We start from the raw sequence: 13,416 nt of genomic DNA on the forward strand, positions 1-13,416 counted from the left end.
AAAATAGCTACACTGCAATTTTAAATCTGGCAACTGAGTGTTACCTGCTCCACAATACCAGACATAAAAGTGCAAAACTATATATGAAACATAGGGTGCTGGCAGGCAGGAGGCTATGGGGAAAAGCCAGCAGATGATGATTATGGCTACTGTATTGTCAATATTTGAGGAATCTGGTAGTCTCTAAATTCTGAAGAGTGTTCCATTATCTCATTTCCAAGCCATGAGAAACTTGTCAGATTTTCAGCCTAGAGTGAGCTTCTCTAAAGATGGAATGAAAGAAGAAACTGAACGTGAAGGAAAGAGAGAAGATGGCAAGCAAAAATGTGGAGCCCAAGGCCACCAGAAAACAAGAGGCACAATTAGAGGTTCACAGAGAAAACTCCCATAAGTATGTGTACCTATAAACACTTATACCAAGTACCTAGTCCTGAAAAGCTGGCTGGGCAACATAATCAGGAACAGACAAAAGTCTAAAAGCATCTGCCCTCTTGTCCAACCAGGCCAATGATAGGATACGTGAGGCTAGCCAGCGGGAAACTCATAGAATACCATTATGCACTAACTTCAGGAAGGCACTGGGTACCTCACTGTGCATCATCATGGTACAGTCTAGAGTGTGCAGGGAGGGAGACAATGATGATGTCTCCCCTCTTTACATCATAACATCTCAAGGTAAGAAAGCAAAAACAAAACAAATAAACAAAAAAACAAATCACAAATAGAAAAATAAAATATATAGTTAAGAATAGGTTAACATTTAAAAAAATAAAAGAAAATAAAACAAAAACACATAATTTGGAAAATTGTAACTTTATTTATTTATTTATTTATTTATTTATTTTTCATACACAAAGATGAGGCAAAGAAACCTTACTCTATCTTTAACTTTTTTTTTCTTTTTTATTGGAAATAGGATTTCCCCCTCACATGACATATCCTATTCTCAGTTTTTTCTCCCTGGAATCCTCCCAGTTCCTCACCATTTACCCTCTTATTCAGATCTACAACTTTTCTCTCCCTCATTAAAAACAAATACAAAACAGGCTTCTAAAAATAATAATAAAATAAAATAAGATAATACAAAAATCTAACACGTTGAACTAAGACAAAAGTAACAGTAAAAAAAAGCCCCAGAGAAATCACAAGAAACAGAAACTCACTTGTCCGCTCATTTATAAATCCCATAAACATAAAACTAGAAGCCATAATATATACCCATATTACCAGGCACACAATCACGTAACCCTGTGTGTGCTCCTAGTTTCTGTGTTTTATATGAACTATGCTTATGTTTATTTAGAGGCCTTGATTTATCTGTGTCTTCCATCCACTCTCTTACACTCTTTCTGCTTCCTCTTATGCAGGATTCCCTGGTTTCTCTGAATCATGTCTGTCTATGGGTCTCTGTATTTGATCCCATGTATTGCAAGAGAAAGCTTCCCTTGGCTGAGCAAGGCACTGATGTGTGGGTATAGCAAATGTCACTAGACATCATTTTATAGTCACACTTTTTTTTTTTTTAAAGAAGAGTAGTATTTGGTTTACCCTACATCTCCTCCACTGTTCCCTATGAGACAATTAAGTCATCTATCTGGTGGGACCTGCAGTGGACAATTCATGTCCTATAGACATGAGCACATACCCAGATGGTAGCAAAGGAAGTTATAAAGTCATGCAAGCTGAAAGTCAGATTAAACATTTGTGGGTATAAGTCTAATTATTAAATAGCATCTTTCTGTCATAATACTTTTTAAATTGCAGACAGAGATGGTTCATTGTACCAAATAACCTTTTCTGATAGGCACCTATCATTTTCTGATAGCATCTTTCCAAGAACCATTTTTTTTTTTAAGACTCTATTGATCAGACATAGCTTTCCTATTTTCTAAGTCTCTGTTGATCAGAATTGGCTTCCTCATTTTAGTCTTTGTTGATAAGACATATCTTTCTCAAAACAGTTTTGCAAACATGACTGACTGCTTTCAACACATGCCACCTGCTGACTCAGTGTGACTGTAGCTGTTTCTCTAGGAACATGATTACATCTCCCAAAACACCCAGGATTAAAGGTCACATCTGACGATCAATAGAGACAGAGAGAGAAAAGAAAAAGAGTGTTGAGAAAAATGGAATCATCCACAGGCTTTCAGCCTGCATGATCCTGGCCTTGCCCATGACAAAGGTGAAACTAAATTTTGCTGAGAGGATAGACAGCATAGCAAAAGCAAGGGGAGCTTGTAGCACATGAGATCTGGGTAAAAAGCATAGAGGCCACCAAATTCACCATGGGTCTCTGCAAAGTGGGAAGGGATTTCTATGAGCTTACCACAGTAGAGTCCCGACAGTGAAGTACTCATATGCTATTCCCTGAAGATATTGCATGATAACAGCCATTTCTCTGTCTAGTTTTTGCTTGGGCGACCTGTCTACTGGCAAGCATGGGCTACTACAGTCTCACAAGATCTGTGTATGAGGCTCAATATGTGATTTAAGCTACTGTAATGTTCCTTTTATGAACTTGGGTGCCCTTGTGTGTTAGGACACAGATGTTAAGAATTATATTGTCTTCTTGATGGATTTCTCCTTTTATGAATATATAGTATTCTTTATCTCTTCTGATTAGTTTTGGTTTGAAGTCTATTTTGTCAGATACTAGAATGGCTCCACGAGCTTGACTCTTAGGTCTATTTGTTTAGAATATCTCTTCCATGACTGTACTTTGAGGTGATGGCTACCTTGATGTTAAAGTGTATTCTTGGATACAGCAAAAAGATGGGGAGCTGATTTGCATCCATTCTGTAAGTCTGTATCTTTTTACTGGTGATTTAAGACCAATGATTTTGAGATATATCAATGAGCAGTGTTTGCTGATACCTGTTATTTTGTCATGGTGGTAATATGTGTGTGTGTGTGTGTGTGGTATTTCTTCTTTTGATTTTCTAGTGTGGGATTACTTATTCCTTATATTTTTCTGTGTGCTGTTAACCTCTTTAGTTAGGAATGTTACTTCTAGTACCTTCTGTTTTATTGAATACTATATTTTTAATAACATAATCTGATGCAGTTCTACTTGCTCTGTGTTATGGGAAAATCTCTGAGAACAGACATCCTCTTGGATCTCACTGTGCCAATGGCAACCCGTGTGACCTTTCATGGTGTATTGTGGGCATTGTGCACAGGTGCTGGCTTGGTGTTTTGGCCTGATACTCTCCCTCAGAAAGTACTCAGAAGCATAAGCAAAAAAAAAAAAGACCAAAGCAGGAGGAGGCTCCTGGCTCCACACAACAGATAGAGGAAGGTGCAAAGTCAGATATGATGTCTTCTATATCATCCAAACTAAGTGACATTTTAAAGTCTGCATGTCAAATTTTGTTTTTATTTGTTTAATCATTATGCTATTCAGAGAAACTTGTAAGCACCAGAGAAAGGTGAAGCTTTGGAAACTTTAAAGGCCATACTCAATGACACAATTCCCCCAAGGCTACCCCCCTCATCATTCATTCTAATTCTTTCAAATAGTGTCATTCCCTGGGGAGTAAGTATTCCAAGTATGTGGGCCTATGGAGAACTATTCATATTCAAACCACCCAATTGCCCTCCCTGGCTCCCATAGGGTTGTAGCCATATTACAACACTAAGCACATTCAGTTCAGCTTCAGAAGTCCCCATAGTCTACCTCAGGCTCAACAGTGTCCAAAAGTTCAAAGTTCAAAGTACTCAAGGACCATGGAAGTCTCTTAACTCTAACCCTCTGTGAAATCAAAATCAAAAAGTAGGCCACACACTTCCAACATACAATGAGAGAGAATATCCATTACCATCCCGAAAGAGAGGGGAGGGAGCACTGTGAGGAAGCACAAGACCAAAGCAAGACTCAAAACCAGAAGCACAAACTCCAAACCCTGCATCTCCATGTCTGATGTCAAAGTTCTCTGCAGATCACCAACTCCTTACAACTTCATTGACTTCAGCATACTAGTCCCTCTTATGCTGCTTCCACTCCTGGTCTCCAGCTTTCCTCAGCAGCTATCCCATGATTCTGGTATTTCCAACATCTTGAGGTCTCCAACACTATCTAGGCTTCACCCTCATAACTTTATGCAATGGCATTCCCAGGCCTACATGAAGAGATGCCCATAATACATGCCTGGCCTAAGTTAGAGCTACTCTTGCCATAATGGAACACCATGATCATATCGAAGTTGAAGAGGAAAGTGTTCTTTTCCTTTACACATCATAGATCATCATTGAAGGATGTTGAGACAGGAGGTCAAGCAGGTCAAGAACCTGGAGGGAGGAGCTAGTGCAGAGGCCATGGAAGAATAAGGTTTACTGGCTTGCTCTTTTTCATTATAGATTTGAATAAAAGTAATAACATAGTCAATACCAGGCTGTCTTGAAATCTTCTCTGCCAGTACCGTTAATCCAAGTTTTCAATTTCACTGTAAGCAAAGCTTTAGGACTGGACAAAAACAAACAAACAAACAAACAAAACAACAACAAAAACCCCACATTTCTTTGCCAAAATATCACAAGCCTGGTCTCTAGGCTTGTTATTAACATTCTTCCCTCTGACACTTCTTGATCTAGGTCCCCACAGTTGAAATTACTCTCAGCATTTTCTTCAATGCTCTTGTTAGGATGCCACATTAGACTCTGCTTAAAGAATCCAAACACATTTGTAGTCTAAAGTCACAAAGTTTTCTATATTCCTCTAAAAAAAATTATGGTAAGGCTTGTCATAACAATACCATACTCCTGGTACCAATATCTGTCTTAGTTAGGGTTACTGTTGCTGGGAAAAGACACAATGACCAAGGTGGCTCATATAAAAGAAAGAATTCAATTGCGGAACTTGCTTACTGTGTCAGAGGTTAGCCCATTATCATCTTGGTGAGAAGTATACTAGCATACAAGCAAACATGGTTGATGGAGAAGTAGCTTAGGGTTCTACATTCTGACTCCCAGGCAGCAGAAATACAGGGAGAGACCTGGTCTAGCATGGCCTTTTGATACCTCAAAGCCCACCCCCAGTAACATATTTCCTCCCACAAGGCCATACCTTCTAATCCTTCTAACATTTTTCAAATACTATCACTCCCTTGTGACTATGATTTCAAATATATGAGCCTATGGTGGCCATTCTTAGTCAATCTACTACACATAGGGAATATGCTTAGGGACTTTTCTGAGCAGGTAGATTGAAAATCAAGGATAGGAAGTCCCAGAAGTTTATTGCTCATGATTCTAGAAAATACCAACTGTCCAGCAATTTTAGCATTACTCTGATACCTAGATCTTCAACCTTCACTGTAGCTAGTATCTTCTCTAATGCTGTTTGGGACTAAGGACTAAGGTACAAGGAGGAACTTGAGAGACACAGACATGGGTTCTGGCACAAATTCAGATGAAAAACCACATAGATCATGGTTTGTCTTTTGATGACTAACAGAATTAGTGACAGAGTATCCTGGCTATTTGGGCAAGCCCATTAGTATTCTGGTCTCTGCTTGGAGGAGGAATATTCTCCATCCCTCAAGCTCTTAACTTTTCAGAAAGTCTCCATTCATTCTCCATCATTTTGGTTGGGATTCTTCCCTTTCTAAGATACCATGGCCAGCACCTCCTACAATTATAAGTTTGAGGACTAATTTTTGGGCTTATCAGAAATATTTTCCTTTTTATGGTTGGTAATAGTATAAACTCAATCTTTTATCAACATTAAAGGCCCATGAGCAGATGGGGTTGCTTATCACCTGATGCCCTCATCTTTTCCTGTGACCCATGGTGTACACATATATCCATGAGCATTCCTTTGACAGAGAGAGACAGCTATGAAGACTTGGTATTTGGCTTAAAATTTAAATGTTTGGATATTGTCCTTCCAGGAGATGAAACAGGATTGGATAGACAATGGTAATAAATAGATATTTGCAGAAGAAAGAAATTAAATAAAACCTTTTGAATATATTCACAATAAGATCAAAATTGTGAATGTGAGTTGTTATAATTTAAACTATATTCAAACCTATCATAACATATATGTATATATATATGTATATATATGTATATGCATATATATACACACACATACAAATATATGATTTACTGGTTATTTCTTTGGAACTCCTTAGTCTAGAGATTAGAACTCAAAAATATAATTATCTGCCCAGTTCAGGTAAGTGATTCTCCCAGTGTTCAAATTCAGGTCAGACAGTGTAAGGATTAAGCGAGCTGATAACTGCATTTTGGTGAGATTTGTAGTAAACACCCATTCAATCTAATTTTCACAAAGTAAGAACAGCTAGCAAATTAAATTTCAAAACAGTGACTCAAGGGTTTTGTCTCATGAATGAAAACAGCAACTTCTTATGGGTGCAATCTGAAACCCTACTTTCCCTTTGTATGTTAAATGGAAAACATCCTTAGAAAAACTATATATGTGTGTTATGGGAAATATTATTCTTGCAGTGACAATTCATCATATCATGATCACAGTGCTGGGATTCCTGGCAAACAATAACTAGATAAACCCCCAAAACAGATGATGCATGGTGCATGCTAATTCTCTAGAGGTTGGAAGTATTTGAAAACATGGCCTCATATGACCTGTATCATATTGAACATCTACTGGGGCAATGAACACCTTTTAGTTTTATTTCTGGTATTCAGAAATGAAAAACATAAATCCATCTTTCAAAATGCACAGAGCAGCCATGTGAGTCGAAGGATGCCTCCATTACCAAGGTTTGATTTCTTGCTTGGTCTGTTCAGTGAAAACCTTGGCAGTTTATTAAATTTTGTTTCCTTTTTTGCAGAAGAGTTGATATGTTTCCATGTACATACGACCCTGCTCTCTCATGTTTAGAATAGATGATGTCTGTTTTGTTTTCCTGTTTCTAAATGTTAGCCTTGCTGAATGAGCACAGCATTTTATTTTAGTCAGGTCCATTTAACTATTACTTTTGCTCTCAGAAATAAATGATGCTGGAACACCATACACATCTCAGGTTGGAGCCACACACCTTGCTGTGATTTTCAGTGGTTAACCTAGGCTACCTGTGAACTTCAGTTTCAGATCAGAATTGAGAGGCTGCCCCAAATACTCTCTTTCCTTGTATTGTCCTTACCAATTACTTATAAAAATAATTTTAAATAAAATTTATATTGGATTTTAAGGAGTGAAAACTGCATAAGTGCCATATTTTATTGATTCTTTTGTAGCCAGCTAGGTGTCAGAGGACTCCTGTCATTACTCTGGGCAATTAGCTGAGAGAGAGAGAGAGAGAGAGAGAGAGGGAGAGAGAGAGAGAGAGAGAGAGAGACAGGGTTCACTCAATGGCTCCCTAGATATAGTTGTTACAGAATGAGAACCACTTTAAAGGGTTGATGAAAATTTCAAGGATAAAAAAAAACCATAATGATTAGAGTTTGGTGAAAGAAGCTCCATGTTAGGCATTCTTTCTTCATCTACCACCTTGCCATATCTCTGATCACCTGACATGGCTGTTTAGATTGAATTTTGCTGGATACAGAAAAAAAAAAAAACAAAAAACAAAAAACTTTCTACACTTCTGGACATAACCCAAGAGCCATTACTAAACAGTTGTATAAATCCAGTGCCACTCTGGTGTTTTTGTTTTGTGTATCTTGTTGCTTGGTTAAAATTAGCTAATGCGTGCATAAAGAAGTTAGAAAATATCTGATTTCAACATGTAAGCCAGGCATGGCTGCACAAATCTATAACGGCAGCAATGAGAAGGTAGAGCAATTAGGCAGGAAGACAAGGAGTTCAAGGTTATCCTGCACTCAATGTACTTTACTGATTTCTAAGCTATCTAGAACTACATCCCACCTTGTCACAACCATCTAGCTAAGTAACTAACTAGGTAAATACTATATTTTAAATCTGAGATCAGAAATAAATACATTATTACTGGAAAAAAGCATAGTCAATGCCTTTTGAAAAGTGGGCTATACATTTTCAGATGACATTCAATCTAAAACTCATCCCCTCAATGCTGAGAGTCTAAATTATGACAGTGTTGCTCTAAAAAAAATAATGTCCACGAATGAGGAGTCTCCAGAGTGACAAGTTGGTGGTCCAGTTCCTCACGGGGCTCTACAGAATACCTGTTTTTACCAAAGCATTGAAAATCTGACTTCAAGATTTAAAAATTCCTTTCATCTAATAATGAAATGCTGGTTTGACTTTTCCAGAAGAGAATGTGTGCAGTGACTTCACCATGGGAGAATGATAACCAGCCCTTCTCAGGATGTCCTATTCCTCAGAAAATGTCATTGCTGCTTGCAGCTGACCTCTGCGACAAGGACACCTAGTAATCAGTAAATTTTGGTACTAAATGCTCTGATCTGACAGTGAGCCTCAGCTGCATCTGACAACAAAGGCTGGGATTGCCAGAAAGCAGAACCAGGGAGTGGCCATTTCACAGTCAGGTTACTTGTGTTGCCTTAACCACAGAATTGTTGCCAACCTCCAAAGAGAAGATGAATTGCTTGGAGGTTGACTTGCAAACAGTCAAGCCAGTCAGCTGTGGAGACACAGCAATGCAATACAGAGGTCAGCTTCTCACTCAGTTGTTGAGTGATGGAGGGTTTTGCAGCTCCAGGTCATTTATATGAAATAGGATCCATGCTGGCAGGAATAAGGAAAGGGCTCCTTAGTTCAATACACTGAAATCTGGAATTTATTAGGATTCATAAAGAAGCCTTAGAGAGTTTTCTGTCAGATCCCTTATTTTTCTTTAAAGGAAAAGAGAAGCAAAGGAGATTACTACATTGTCCAACATAACTAGAGCTAGGAGTACAGATTAAAATGCATGATTTTATCTTTTAATCCAGTGCTCATAGTCTACACAGGGGGAAAGTATTCGCCAGTTTCCTTTTAAATTTCCTTTTGCCAAAGTTGCAACTAAGGAAGTTTTATTCTCCACCATACCCGAAGCCCACTGTGACTAAGGAATGGGTGAACAAGAGGGGGGAAATATCCCGTTGAAAGTTTTAACACTAGTATTCATATGCTCAAGAATATGAGAATGTGTCCTCTGTGAATGATATCATTCTTCCACACAACAGCCTTCACCATCCACAGAAAACATCCTTTACAAAGCAACAACTTCCATAAAGGGTGTGGGGAAAGATGCTTTCCTTCTACAGGGAGGCTTGCTTCTTAGCCTTAAGTTTTATATTGGCCATCAGACTCCACTGTTTTTAGTTTTTTGTTTTTTTGTTTTTAACCATAATTATAGACATACAGTCACTCTGAAAAATAATTGCAAAAAAATAGTTTTCCTCCTTATCATTGAGGAAAACAGGTTTGTAAAAATATTGAGCTATTTCTATTTGAATACAATGCAACATGAATAATAAATGTTTAGCCTATGTTTAAAAGTGAATTTTACAATATTAGGGGGCATGAAGAGGGAAGCTGGTGGCGCTGTTGTTTTTCTAGGACCCACAACGTGTAGATTCTCTTGACAGAGGAGCACTCTGAACAAAGCAACACCCTACTGAGATGAAGAGTTTCCATATGCTCAGAGGACATTCGCCACAGAGGAACATCCTTTACAGAGAACACCTGTAACAGCAACAACTTGTACTGAGTAACATTTACCACAGAACAACACACTTTACAGAGCAATACCCTTCACAGAGGACACCTACCCAGAGAAATATCCCTCACAGAGGACACAGACACAGAGAAACAAGTTCCTAGAAGAAGACCCTCCATAAAGCAACGTTTGGCACAGAGCATCACCCTCCATAGAATGACAACTTTCATAGAGTAAAATCCTCTACAGAACAACACCCTTTACAGAGCAACAGCTTCCAAAAAGCAGCATACTCCATAGAGAAATGCCATCCATAGGGCAATAACTTCCATAGAGCAACTCCACTGAAGCATAACCCATCCCCCCAAAAAAAGACGCATAGAAGCACCTTCTATGTCATATCCATGAATGTTTGCTCACAACAGATGCTGAGCACCCACAGTGGTAACTCTTCACAGAGTAACACCTACAATAACAATAGAGAAGCCACAGCTCATGATCACATTATTTATTTTCAAAAAAAAATTTTTTTTTGGCTTAAAACACTACTCCCCTAGTACTTTTCTCATGTAGTCAATAAGCAAGAAACATACATTAACTAAGCTTTCTCTGTTAATTTTTAATTGCCAAATTGATTGTTGTTAAGAACCAGGTAGGAAGCTGGGTGTGGTGGCACACGCCTTTAATCCCATCACTCAGGAGGCCGAGGAAGGCGGATTTCTGAGTTTGAGGCCAGCCTGGTCTACAAAGTGAGTTCCAGGACAGTCAGGGCTATACAGAGAAACCCTGTCTTAAAAAACAAAAACAAAAACAAAAACAAAAACAGAAACAGAAACAGAAACAGAAACAGAAACAGAAACAGAAACAGAAACAGAAACAGGTAGGGACCCACTCTATACCCAGACTTCCTACGTTCTTTCTGGGGTCTACCCTGATGAGTAACCCTACTACCTGATCCTTTTTTATGGAACCCACCATCTCTAGCTTGCGGTCCCTAGCCAGTGACCTGGTCTAGTACTGCCACCAGAGACTGTAAAGCAGCTGATCTCTAAGCTTCAAAAGCAACCCACATTCAGTGCCCTGCCCTAGTTCTAAAACCTCTACAGTACAGCCAACTTGTTGGCTTCCTCCAGGACCCTTATTCTCTCTGTGCCCTACACCTCCTACTCTGGGTATGTTTAGACTTCCCAAGTCCTCCTCCACTGTCTAGCCTAGTAGCTATTTACACACTCAGTGCAATCCTGAACAAAACCTCATAGCATTCATTGCAGAAATAGAAAAAAAAAAAAACTAAACTAAAATTCATATAGACCCATAAAAGTTCCTGGATGGCCAAAAGAATAAAGATCAAAATAACAATGTTGGAAGGACTTCTATCTCAGATCTTAATATAAGACAAAGACGGTGTAATCAAAGCAACATGGTATTGCCAAAATAACAAACATGAAGGCCAAGGAATGAAATCAGACCCCAAAATAAGCACATGTATTTCAGCTCCTTAACATTTGACGTAGACATAAAAAAACATATGCTTAACAAAAGAGCATATTTATCAGTGCCAGGAACACTGGATATTCACATGCCAAGGAATGAAATTGAAGCTCTAACTATCACATTGCACAAAAAGTCACTCCAAATGGATCAAAGACTTAAGAAACGTGAGACACTGAAGATTCTAGAAGAGAACATAGAGAGTGCCCCGCATGGCATAGGTGTACAAAAGGACTTCCTAAATACGATTTTATTTGCTCAAAAATGTACACCATCAACTTACACATGGAACGCCACAAAACTAAAATATTTCGGCACAGTTAAAGAAACAATTGTCCAGATGGAAAGTAAGATCACAGAACAGGGAAAACTTTTGTCAGCTGTATATCTGACTGAAGACTGATATCCAGAATATACAAAGAAGACTCAAAAAAGGAAAACAAAATAAATGACCCATTCAAAACATAGATCTGAAACCTGAATAAAGAGTACTCAAAAAAAATGTTTTGAAGTATCTCACAAAGTGTTCATCACTCCTAGCAATTAGAGAAATGTAAATCAAAACAATTTGAGAATTTATCATACTTCAGCCAGAATGGCAAAGATCAATGAAACAACCAACCACATGCTGGAGGGGATGCAAGGAAAAGGAATCCAGTTAACAGGACTGCAAACTGGTCCAGCGACTACATAAATCAGTGTGGACCACTATCAGAAAAATGCTATTCAGCTGTAAAACAAAACAAAATAATGAACTTTGCAGGTAAATGGATGAATCTAGAAGAGATCATATTGAGCGAGGTAACTCAGACCAAGAAAGACAAACTTCTCCTGTTCTTTCTTATCAGAGACTTACAGCTCCAAACCTTCAGATATGAGTATATAATAACTACAGAAACTAGGCAAGTAAAATGGGAACATGCCCGTATATGGGGAGTTAGGGAACAATACAGGTGTGTGGGGGATAGTAAGGTACAAACATCTTATCAGAGAAATAGTAAGGGGAGTGCTCCTTATGGAAAGTTAAGAAGGTAAAGAAGAAAGTGGGAAAAGGGTAAAGTTGAGTGACAGGACACAAATGATCTGAGAGTGCAATTTGAAAGGGAGGGATTTTTATGTAGTGGGAATAAATACAGTGGAAAGAGGAAGGTAGGTAAACAGCAACATGGAGATATGAAAAAGCCACAAAGAATCATACTATTATTTACCTAAAATGTTCCCACAAAGCTACTATTCAGTATATAAATACACAATACTGTTTTAATGAGCATTTAAAAAAAATCTGGAATGACTGTACTCCTTCCAAAACCCAAAGATCACCTAACACAAATCCTAATACCAGACATGAAAAGCTCTCATGAGTATTTGACCAGGGCCATCATTGTAGATGCCCTTGCTCATCTCTCAGAGATGGGATGTGAGTCTATATTATGAAGACACTATGCACTTCAGAGACAGAACCCAGAGAGGCCTGAGATGGAGCTGACTCAAAACTCCTCCCTGGGGCTTAACTTTTATACCAAAACATGTCGCAGTAAATGGGGGAAAGCCTGTGAGTCCACAAACCTAAACTTACGCCTAAACTATAGGCAAATGAGGGAAATCGGGAGCATGAGAGATGATTATGCCCAGAGAAGAGCATACCAATTGGTTGTGCAGTGCTAAATACCCAGTCCTGAAAACATACATACATATGGAATCAAAGGTTATATTTAGAAATATATATGTATACACATATACCTACACACACACACACACACATACATGCATGCAAGAACAATGAGTGAAAAAGGATGCCATGAATATGAAGGAGAGTGGGTATGGGTATGTGGGGGTGTTTGAAGGAAATGTTGCAATTATACTAATATTTAAAAGGGGGGGGGCATGTAGAAATAGGTGAAACTCACCACTCACTGTGTTTGTAGTGGATTTCTAAGAGATGAATAGGGCTCTATCTGGTCAAAAGACTAATCTTTTGGAGGAATTCTAACATGATAATGTTGTTGACAAGGATGAGCCATAGAAGGTGGGGTCTGGCAAGAGGAAACTGGTCTCAGAGGATGTGTCTGTGAGAATACATCTTGCTGGGATCCTTCTATGTTCACCTTCCTTTACTCTTAACATTTCCAATGGAAAAAAAGAAAAAAAAAATCTGAAAAACTAAACATAACTAGATAACCTAAATTATGATTTATTGATATTTTTATTATGATACAATACATAAACTTGCCTCTAAATTTATAATTGCTTAAAAATATGAAGAGATAAAGACATATAAGATTCCTGTGACAGCCCCTACTTTTACCAACATGACAGCCTAGACAGAAAGCTGTCAAAGAGAACTCTTAAA

Source organism: Mus caroli, unplaced genomic scaffold (assembly GCF_978045245.1).
Source record: "Mus caroli unplaced genomic scaffold, Mus_caroli_1 scaffold_19, whole genome shotgun sequence".
NCBI classification, from domain to species: Eukaryota; Metazoa; Chordata; class Mammalia; order Rodentia; family Muridae; genus Mus; species Mus caroli.